Source organism: Camponotus floridanus, unplaced genomic scaffold (genome assembly GCF_003227725.1).
Source record: "Camponotus floridanus strain SB8 unplaced genomic scaffold, Cflo_v7.5 scaffold44, whole genome shotgun sequence".
NCBI classification, from domain to species: Eukaryota; Metazoa; Arthropoda; class Insecta; order Hymenoptera; family Formicidae; genus Camponotus; species Camponotus floridanus.
Genome location: NW_020229592.1, coordinates 1,008,310 through 1,020,473, shown reverse-complemented (window position 1 = coordinate 1,020,473; position 12,164 = coordinate 1,008,310). Strand labels below are relative to the sequence as shown.

Below are 12,164 nucleotides of genomic sequence, written 5' to 3'. Positions count from 1 at the left end.
TGAAAAAGGATTTTTTTAAATAATATTTTAAATATATTACAAACTTGCTAAAATATGTATTAATTAATACTGTTCTAGCTGTATCAGCTCGAGCGTTATTTAATATTGCATTATTTTCATCATTTTCCAATGCTTCAATTAGTTCTTCCATGTCGAAATTAATTGGTGGATCAGGATCGTTCATTTGACGAGCAATATTATGTAATATTGCAGTTGCAATTATAATAGCTTGAACAGTAACTATGGACAATCTCATGCCTACTGCTAATACAGGAAACCTGCGTTTCCATGTTCCAAAGGCACGTTCAATAACGTTTCGAGTGCGTATTTGCGACTCGTTATACAATTCTTCAGCACGATTATGTGTTTGCAATAAAGGAGTCATTAAAAATTTTGTACAAGAATATCCATTATCTCCTAGTAAGATTCCATCTTGCATTTCGCCCCGAACAAATTTGGCACGCAAACAACTAGCATCAAAAATTGTAGCATCGTGAGTTGAACCAGGCCATCGAGCTACTATGTCTTGAAATTGCAATTTACTGTTACACACAGCTTGCACATTAATAGTGAAAATACCTTTTCTGTTTCGAAAAACTTCTGCCTCTTCTCCGCCTAAATAAATTATAAAAACATATTTACAATAACTATAAAATTATTAAAACATATAATTTACATAATAATAATATATAGTAATGTTCTTTTTATTTTAATTAAAATCTTTTTATTTTAATTTGCATATCTAAATTCTACGATTTAATTACTATACCTGGAGATTGAATTTTGACGTGAGTACAATCTATTGCACCAATGACACGTGGAAATTTAGCAATGTTGTAAAACTCTTGACGTGTTTTTTCTGTGTTTTCTGGAAAATGTATATGACGATGACATTCAGAAGCCAAAACTATTGTTACTTTTTTTGTAATTCTGCATGCAGTTGATTTATGAATTCCTGCAAAATCTGCTATAGCAATCTGAAAAGTTCCAGTTGCATAGTAACGCAACGTCAATAATAATTGATGTAATGGTGTTACAGCATGTTCCTAAAAAAATGGTGTTACAGCATGTTCCTAAAAAAATAAAAAAGAGATAAGTTTATTATATTATAATCAATCATATCTCATAATACAATTATAATAGATATTCTGTTTACTTATTATACTTACCTCATTGTTCTTGTTTGTATTTTATCACGAATAATATCATTCTAAGAACTGTTTCTTTACACAATCTAAATCGTGCAATAAATTCGTTTTCATCATACATATTTAAAAGATCTGGTCGCGGTCGAACAGTATATGGTTTACGAATTAAAATTATTATATTATAATCTTCCTCATCATCTTCATCTTCAAAAAGTTCTGCATATACATCTAAAGCCATTTCTGTAGTAAGTAAAACAGAACCTAAAATGTCACATTATTCTCAATAATACGTAAAACATAACCTAAGATTTTCACTTTACCTAAAACATAGAGGCTTTACTCGATGGTTAGAGTACCGAGTAAAATTACCTCTTGGTAATAACAGTTTAACCCATAGGTAAACTTTGTCAATAGATGAAACAACAGTTATTGATATTTACCTAACAGGTAATTCACAAGTAAATTTACCAAGGAGTTGGAACAACCGGCTCTAAGTAATATATGGCTAAATTTATTTTAATATTATTCATGCAGGAAGCATCAGGTACCCATATAAAACATACCGCTTCCAGGACACTTCGTATTACCATTAAACATTAATCCATAATAAATATTCAAACTTCCAAGTACCGGTGTAGTTACTTCTTAATAGTAGTATATTTTTGCGTTTTAACGAACAGGATTACCTGTGCATTAAGGGCTTAGAACTATACAAATTTTTGAATGGCTCTTTACTTGCGCAGTTTACGCAACCTCCTACAGTTTACATATCGCTATTCACGCGTACACACCTTAGGGAACACCAATTAAAAGCACTCGAGCGTAGCGCGGCGGGAATAATCCTAAGGATAACGGTTAATGGAGCGGCGGGCGGATAACGACAATAGCCTCGATACAACGTTGCAGACACATTGCCTTCGTGCCTTCGTCGAACATTCGCCTTTTCGGAGTTTCTTTTCCCAACGAGAGGGAGTTTCGACTTCCGGATAGAAGTGGATGCTCTGTCTCTAACTGGATTACCATACTGAGGAAAAAATCTGGTTGCATTAATTAGAATTCTAGTAGATTCAATCAGTATGTCTATTGGAAAATGGACGAATCTGAATTCTTGTAGGAATTACCACATGAATCTGATTAATTTCTTCCTGTTAAATTTACCAAATTTTCTGGTTAATAATACTAAACTCGCCAGCACCAAGTCGTCTAAAATTTTATCCATCTAATCTCAAAAGTCTGTTTAATGTTCTGAATTCTAACAAGATTATTGGACAAATTCAATCCAGATTATTGAATAAATTATTTTAAATTCAGTTTGTTAGAAATTAAACAGTGATGCAAGAAGAGGATACAACTCAAACACACGCAATCAGAGAGCTAGCGTCCTCTTTCTTGCACTACTGCTCGTAAGAAAAAAAAATATACTTTGGATTTAATGTTAATATTAGTTTTTTATATACATTTTATGGCAAATATTGAATACGAGTTAAGTTAAGAGTGACAAGCAAAGAAATTAATGTAACAAGAAATTGATAGATTCAACCAGAAAATATTAACCAAATCCTTATAGTAAAATCTATTAAACGTTCTAGTTATAAAAAATCGAGTCTTATCATGATAACTAGAAATTCTTGTTTGATTTAATCAAAATGTCTTCAATCATATACGTCTTGTTGGTACAATCAAACGATTTTTCTCAGTGTATTCATAAAAGATTGTAATATAATATCACTGAGAAAAAAATCTGATTGCATTAATTAGAATTCTGGTAGATTCAATCAGTATGTCTATTGGAAAATGGACGAATCTGAATTCTTGTAGGAATTACCATATGAATCTGATTAATTTCTTCCTGTTAAATTTACCAAATTTTCTGGTTAATAATACTAAACTCGCCAGCACCAAGTCGTCTAAAATTTTATCCATCTAATCTCAAAAGTCTGTTTAATGTTCTGAATTCCAACAAGATTATTGGATAAATTCAATCCAGATTATTGAATAAATTATTTTAAGTTCAGTTTGTTAGAAATTAAAGAGTGATGCAAGAAGAGGATGCAACTCAAACACACGCCAGAGAGTTAGCGCCCTTTTTCTTGCACTACTGCTCGTAAGAGAAAAATATACTTTGGATTTAATGTTAATATTAGTTTTTTATATACATTTCATGGCAAATATTGAATACGAGTTAAGTTAAGAGTGTCAAGCAAAGAAATTAATGTAACAAGAAATTGATAGATTCAACCAGAAAATACTAACTAAATCCTTATAAAATCCTTATAAAATCTATTAAACGTTCTAGTTATAAAAAATCGATTCTTATCATGATAACTAAAAATTCTTGTTTGATTTAATGAAAATGTCTTCAATCATATACGTCTTGTTGGTACAATCAAACGATTTTTCTCAGTGCATATACTCGTACGAGAGCAATGACGTCAACAGCTTTCCTCTGCCCTTGGAAATGGAGTGCTTGGTACAGAGGGTGCGTTGCAACCCTCTTGTCTCTCTCTTCCCTTCCCTTCTCTCTTACTTTCCCTTCCTGTTTTTTTCTTAGTTCATTTTCTTTATCGTTCTCGTTTCCCTATACCTCTCTCTAGGTCGGTCAGCGTGACGCAACGGTATCATTGTTCGAGCGCAGAATGCGCCGGGAACGACAGCACTCCTTTCCCAGAGATGGCATCGCGAAGTGCATTCGGTCGGTCTCTCTCTCTCTCTCTCTCTCTCTCTCTCTCTCTCTCTCTCTCTCTCTCTCTCTCTCTCTCTCTCTCTCTCTCTCTCTCTCTCTCTCTCTCTCTCTCTCTCTCTCTCTCTCTCTCTCTCTCTCTCTCTCTCTCTCTCTCTCTCTCTCTCTCTCTTTCTCTCTCTCTCTCTCTCTCTCTCTCTCTCTCTCTCTTTTTCAGCGTATCTGTCTCTCGCATTTTCTCTCGTACTCTCCATCGTCATTCCGGTATCGTCTCCTTTCCTTTAGCGATGAGATGGCGCGATACGTTGAACGAAAGTAAGATGGCCTAGATGCAATCTGTCGTGCGGAGCAATGTCCCGTGAGAACATTGTTATGGAATAATGCTTAATGGTGGTACAAAATGTCCTGGGAGCGGTATGTTTTATTATACGAGTATCTTGGCGATGTTTTCTCCGCACGAATAATATTAAAATAAATTTGCCCATATATTACTTAATAAAATAGTGTATGGGCTAATTTATTTTAATAGGGAAAACATTATATTTTTATTATCATTACTTTTTCATCATAATAAATATTACTGTTGATTATTATTATGATTTTTATTTAAATTAATATTTTGAAAATTGGACTATTTAAAACTCTATTAATGTCGACATTTACTTGAAATATGAATAAAAACAATTTTTTTAAATATTTTTGTGTTTGTTATTATTTAATTAAATAATTTTATAATTATAATTTTTTATAGAATTCCTCGCTCGGATTGAGATAAAAATTCCAGAAATTGAATTACATAATAGATTTTTTGAAATATATTTCTATATTTAAATAAAATAATAATAAAATAAAATAAATGAAATAATATTTCTATATTTTATTTTTTTATATTATGGAGAATTTTCGTGTTAAAAAAATATTAAATATATGTCTTCATTTTATATGCAAATAATAATCGATTTTGTGCTTGCGACAAAACGTAGGGCGCCGCATTTGTAGAGTGCAAGTCAGAATATGTGGATTAAACGACGTTGTTCGGGTCGTGCTAATCTCAACCAACTAGAAGAGACTATCACAAGGAGGGTCCACGTACGAACGTGAAAAATTCCACACGGTCAAATGGACATCCGTAAATCAATCGAGCGTTTACACTTTGCCCTCTCGAGCCACCCTTGGTGCGAGCCAACGATTACCCTTCTCCGCGAATTACGATGAAGAAGCGGACTTGACTTCTATAAATAAGGAATATTATGAGGGTGGAAATTGTTGTTTCTGCTGCTGTTACCTGCCTGTCCTCATCGCGCGGCCAATTTTATTGAACATTTAATTGCCATGAACGAGAGCAATTTTTTTTTACAAAGTTATAATTGTTTCAAGAATCAATATAAAACAATATAAAAATTATTTGTGGAATTACGATTGATTTAAGAATTATCCAAGTTACATATATGTCATCATACATTAAGAATAATTGAATAAAATGCTTGATATGGAAATAGTGAATTATAATTTTGATATGAATTGTGAATGAAACTAGATTATAGATCAATAATTCTATAAGATATTTATATGAAAAGAATTTTTAAGATTTCAAATATTCGGAAATATCGAAGATATCGAAGATATCGATTGGCATTTTTCAGAGTTAAATTTAATTTCTGACGTGCATGTGTGTTGAAATATTAAAATCTTATAAAATGTGTCATAAATTTTAAATATAGTAATGAAAAGTTATCTATATGTCTCTCTGACATTTATATTTATCTCTTTTTTAAAGAAATATATAAAATAAAAATTGCTCTTTTTTACATTAAGATACATAAAAGTAATACTTGAAAAGGAAAATCTAAAGCTTTAACCATAGTATTCAAATATTTCTGACATTTAAAGATATAGACTTGCCACAAAAATGTAGAGCTTGAATTATTCAAATATTTAAATAGAAGTAAAGCAGAGAGAATATATAAATAACAATAAAATTTCAAAAAATACATATTCTAGTTAATTTTTAGCTTTTTCTTGTAATGGAAATAAGCTGCCTGCAGGTTTTTAATTAAGAATCAAGTATATACCTTAAAGAATGTAGTCTTGTTAGCCAATTGGACAGCTATTACTGGCAGCGGTTACTGAAATTTTCTCAAGCAACCTTGCACTTTTATACTTTTTGCGGACTAGATTGGCTGAAAAGAATGGAAGGAATATTGGCAGAAATAGTACCAAACGGATGTAATTTCAATTCCAGAGATCTGATTTAATCGCATTTCGAATCTTCCGAAGAAATTTGTATCCACGTATTTCCCTCCTTTGTGAATACACTCTACATCTTTGACTCTTGTAGATTTATCTCTCGGGCATCCAGTTTTCCTCTCGGGAATGCTAATGCATATGTCAGTATCGCCATTATTCAATTCCTCTTCGGGATGTTGCCCCGCTCGAAGACGTTACGTTTGGAATATTGCATATTAAATGCAATATTGCATTTTTTGTATTTCATATTTGTATCAGATTTTCCCGATGTCGCAATAGAATTCGTGACATGTATTTTTATCGATCAATTGCATCGAGAGGAATTATAATACGTTTTGTTAATCAGCGAATTATGAAATATATATTTTCGATTGTATTTAATAATCCTAACGTATGGCTCGAATTAAAAATGATGAATATTTTATTTCTTTTGACACACATGGAATGTCCGATTTAGACTTCTGATATTTTAAAATATATCTAAAATAATTATTTTATTATTAATATCGGTTACATATTAATATTTTATCCTAGATAAAGATACATACATAATTTAGACTTCTAATATTTTAAAATATATCTAAAAATAATTATTTTATTATTAATATCGGTCACATATTTATATTTTATACTAGATAAAGATACACACACGATTTAGACTTCTGATATTTTAAAATGTATTTAAAATAATAAAATACTTATTTTATTATTAATATCGGTCACATATTTATATTTTTATACTAGATGAAGATACACACATGATTTAGACTTCTGATATTTTAAAATATATCTAAAATAATTATTTTATTATTAATATCGGTCACATATTTATATTTTATACTAGATGAAGATACACACATGATTTAGACTTCTGATATTTCAAAATATATCTAAAATGATTATTTTATTATTAATATCGGTTATATATTTATATTTTATACTAGATAAAAATACACACATGATTTAGACTTCTGGTATTTCAAAATATATTTAAAATAATTATTTTATTATTAATATCGGTCACATATTTACATTTTATACTAGATGAAGATGTACACATGATTTAGACTTCTGATTTTTTAAAATATATCTAAAATAATTATTTTATTATTAATGTCGGTCACATATTTATATTTTATCCTGGATAAAAATACACATATGCACTGAGAAAAATCTTTTAATTGTCGTTTAATTGTCGAAAAATCGTTTAATTGTATCAACAAGACGTATATGATTGAAGGCATTTTGGTTAAATCAAACAAGAATTTATAGTTATCATGATAAAACTCGATTTTTTATAACTAGAACGTTTAATAGATTTTACTATAAGGATTTGGTTGATATTTTCTGGTTGGATCTATAAAATTTCTTGTTACATTAATTTCTTCGCTTGACACTCTTAACTTAACTCGTATTCAATATTTGCCATGAAATATATATAAAGAACTAGTATTAACATTAAATCCAAAGTATATTTTTTTTTCTCTTACGAGCAGTAGTGCCAGAAAGAGGACTAGCTCTCTGTGTGTGTTTGAGCTGTATCCTCTTCTTGCATCACTGTTTATCAGTTTAATTTCTAACAAACTGAACTTAAAATAATTTATTCAATAATCTGGATTGAATTTATTTAATAATCTTGTTGGAATTCAGAATATTAAACAGACTTTTGAGATTAGATGGAAAAAATTTGAGACGACTTGGTGCTGGCGAGTTTAGTATTATTAACCAGAAAATTTGGTAAATTTAACAGGAAGAAATTAATCAGATTCATCTGGTAATTCCTTCAAGAATTCTGGTTCGTCCATTTTTCAACAGATATACTGGTTAAATCTATGAGAATTCTAATTAATGCAACCAGATTTTTTTCTCAGTGTGCGCATGCATATGTCAAAATACTCTAAAACACTCTAAAACCACGTATAATTTTTATTCACATTCTAAAGTTAATACATCATGTAGAAACTATATATAACTTCTTGCTTGAGAATCTTGAAACCTCTTAGAAAATGGAAATTAATCCGTTCTTTTTTTCCTCCTGTGTCCCAGAATCCGACGAGCGAAATAATCTAGTGGGACGCCAGGTGGCGGTGAAATTTTATCGAGAACACATTGTCTATAGTTGTCTTGCGCTTCCAACGAGACAATCAATTCAGATCGTGGGAGATAATGTGAGAAACGGCGGAAACCGTATAATCCGGCAAGCGAAAGTCGATTTGGAGGAAGCCTTCGACTTTCGGAGAGAGAGAGAGAGAGATCTTTATCAAGCTGTAGTCGCGCCGTCGTCGCCAGTGGCAGCGTGAAATCTATCGGGCTAACTTTAATCGAACCCCTACTAGTCGCATAAAATGCGAGAAATGTCACTCTGCGATCGTCTTTTAGATCGAGAATATCACGGGAAACGTTATCACGCGATAGAAACGTTTCAACTTTTATGCGCTTTGCGGTCGCACACGGTGCATTTACCTCAAGTGTGACTTTCTGCATCGAATAGTCCACCTGGAATGAATAATGGTGAGCCCCGACGTAAGCCATTTGTGCGGTCGTTATTAGTGAGCTGCTTTGTACTCGGCGTGTCTTCATTTATTTGTTAAAACATTGCGCAGAAATGCATAGCTGCAGCTCGCGTTGTGTAGCTTTTACGGTATTTTTTCAGAGATATGCACTGCGATTTACAATATAATAAAAAATACAGTTCATGCATTGCCACACATGCTCTTGGGCTGTTACATTTTAACAACATTTGAATCTTATCGTTTTGCAAATAATGTTGGAATATATATATATATATATATATATATATATATATATATAAACTTGCACAAGTTCGCAAATTTATTAACAAAACTTCTCTTGACAGAAATGTCGATTTTTTTTTAAATATCGATCATGCAACTTAATCTTACTGGATAAATATGCAACAATGAATATAAAAAAATAATATAAATAATATTGAAACATTATTATAGCCTGATGACGATGACAAAAATATTATAGAATTAAACAGTAACATATATTTATTTTTATAATAGTTTTTAGAAAATTTATACTAGGTTTGGAGAAATAGTACTGTTGGAAAAAATAGAAATTTTCTTATTTTCGGGAATCCAAAGGATTTTATATTGTATACGTAAAATCAGTCAATGGAGTTATGGTTCTTGCTACAATTCGCTTTCAAAGCTTGCATACATGGATAAGTTTCATTAACATCAATGGAGAAGTGATTCTCTTATCTTCTTATGTAGACACCCATTGTATTTTTAACACAAAACGGAATGCAGGTCAGAAATAAAATAGATAAATTATCATAAGATTGCATAATTCAATAAATGTTGTTACTTTGAACATCATTGCTTGGGGCATATATTAAAAATAAAATTTGTATATCTCATATTTTATTATCATTATATCCATTGTTCTTTGTACATTAATTCAATTTTTTATTTTTTTAAACAACTTTCAATTCGAATAGATTAATTATTAATAAAAAATTAAAGATCTTGGTCAGCTTTGAATTATACAATTTTGAAGAACGTATGCTGAAAATATATGAGATTTTGATTAACATTCCTAAAAATTAATAAACAATATAATAAGTAATAAGTAATATATCATTAGATTTTTAAAATATCTGAAATTCTGAAATAAAATTTTGTAAATAATTAATTAGAATTATATTCGATAGGATTTATTAATAATATCATTATCTCAATTAATCAGTATTTCTAAAATTTTATCTCTATAAGAAATCGTATCAGAAATCATTGACCTCTGTGAAAGATTAAATCAATAATGCCAGCATTTTCAGCTCCACATTTTATAGCTTTTATATGAAAGCAATTTCTATTTTTGTTTTATTTAGCTGTTATATACAGTTGTAATAATATTTAATTTCCGAAGATTTTTTTTCTCTCTTTTTTTTCCAAAATTGTTTTTTCTCGTTAAGTTTTCAGTATTACTCTCTGCGCGTAAGTTTTTAATTTTTACATTTAAAAAAATATAAAGTCTATTTAATAATTTAATTTAATAATTTATAATAAATTTAATAATTGATAATAAAAAGTTTCCCTCTTAAAATCGAGAAGCATTGATTTAGTTGCGAAAAAAAAAATCGTCAATTATCAGAAACGAATAGGGATCTTGGATTGCAAAATTTACGGAAAAACTTTTCTTCCTCGAGTGTATTACGGCAAAGTGGTAAAAATCCACATAACCGTCACCGAAATGTATATAATACCTACATCTCACTCAGTTTGACGAGCCTCCGCTCTCAGGTTTGCTCATGTAAATGCGACGAAATTGGAGTTTCTGGGAGAAGAAAAGCTTTCGTCGAAGAGTCGCGAAAACGCAATCCCACGAAGGGATTCGACGTTCTCTCTCCCTTTTCCCTTTCGCATTTACACTTTCCTCTCGATGTGGCCGCCGAGAATTCAGCCGTGGGCCTCTGCGGAAAGCAGTGGCGGGGTGGGGAGGGGAGGGGAGGGGGCGATGGCGATGGTTGCTGCGAAGGGATGAGGCAGCGAGAATAGGTGGGAGAGAAATGCAGATTGAAAATCTGCGGCCGTCCTCCCCTCGGAGGGTGCATCAGCAAGAAAATTGGGGCCGGGGCGAGAATAATACGAGCCGCGGGGGATGAAGGAACGGTAGGCAGTCTTTTTCCGCCCCTCGCGCCCGAAATATGTTAATTACATTTGGACACCGCCGCCGGCGACCCTCCCCGGCATCGGATTGCGTGGGGGATATTACAACGCCGGGATTTTCGTGTAAATAACGCGCCATAACTCATTTCTTTCGGCGTATCCGTGATTGTCTCTCTCTCTCTCTCTCTCTCCTTCTCTGTTTCTTTCTGTCCGTGCTTCAATTTTCTTCCTCTCATTTCTCTCGTGCGCATCGAATATAATAAATTTGAAGTCGCCACAGAGCTAGGAAGCTGTCGAAGCGCGAATGGCGATGATATATTACACGCTCGCTCGCTGATGATACACAATCGGCTCGGTAACTTGGAGTTTTTTTCACGGATGTGACCGATGATTACGGGAAATAAAATATATCGGTGTAGTTTGAAATTCGAAAGATTATGCGCAATTTAATCGGAATGTTGATAAATTTTAATCAAAATTATTTATTATATTTTAGAAATCTTGACTGTTCTAAAATCAATTACTTGTCGATTTTTATAGCCAGTAGTAATATTTTAGCATGAATTATACACTCTACGAACTCGTCCGAGCAAGAAAGTAACTATAAATTTTTTTCTCCAGAATATATTTCTTAACCACAAATATTTCTCGACCGCAGAAATGCAGTAAAGAGAGTTTCGCAATTAAGGCTCATTTTTTTGCAACTAATAATTATCTATAAATTTTAGTTTTTTAACAGTTCTTTGTTATTATCATATCATTAATTATTAACGCCAATTATTTGATTTTATAAAGAGAAAATAAAATGTTTAATATTATCAGCAATACTTTATTTATTTTTTTTTAATTTTCATAAAATATTTATTAAATATTTTATATTTTATTAAATATTTATTTTTATAAAATTATTATTTTCGTACATAGTAAATGTGCTATATTAACGTATGACTAAATCTCGTGCTTGCTTGCTTACAAATTGCTTCTTCTTATAATTGATATCATCGTTGGTGAAAAATGCGTACTTTTTTTATGAACTATACGATGATCGAAGACATTCCGTTGCGTCGACGTAATCACGTGGGACGATTGTAATATCAAGCAATTGTAGGATGACGCATATCAGCTAAATGTTGCCAAACAAAACGCTTTAAAATTTTGTAAAATAAAATTTGAAAATCACCAAAAAAAACCTTCATTATAATTCTTGTCTAGAAATCCAAATATCTGCACAAACGAAATTAATTGTGTTAATTGAAAGTAAAAAATTGCGGAGATTGGCAGGAAAATTAATTATTATTTTCCTACTTAAATTAATTATTAGTCGCGATCGTAAGCTAATTAATCAATTAATTTAATTCTAACAAGTACCGCGACCAAGTAAAATTACGTAGCATTAAAAGACCGCACTTCATTCTATGCATTCGATAGTTTACGCAATGCGTTTAGGAAGCC

At 31.3% G+C, this 12,164-nt stretch overlaps 1 protein-coding gene across 3 annotated transcripts in view; it reads left to right on the top strand.

Annotated features, from left to right (window-relative positions):
* Nucleotides 1-12,164, top strand: part of LOC105255278 (plexin-A4) — a 402,585-nt gene that overhangs the window by 154,681 nt on the left and 235,740 nt on the right. The window lies entirely within an intron of this gene.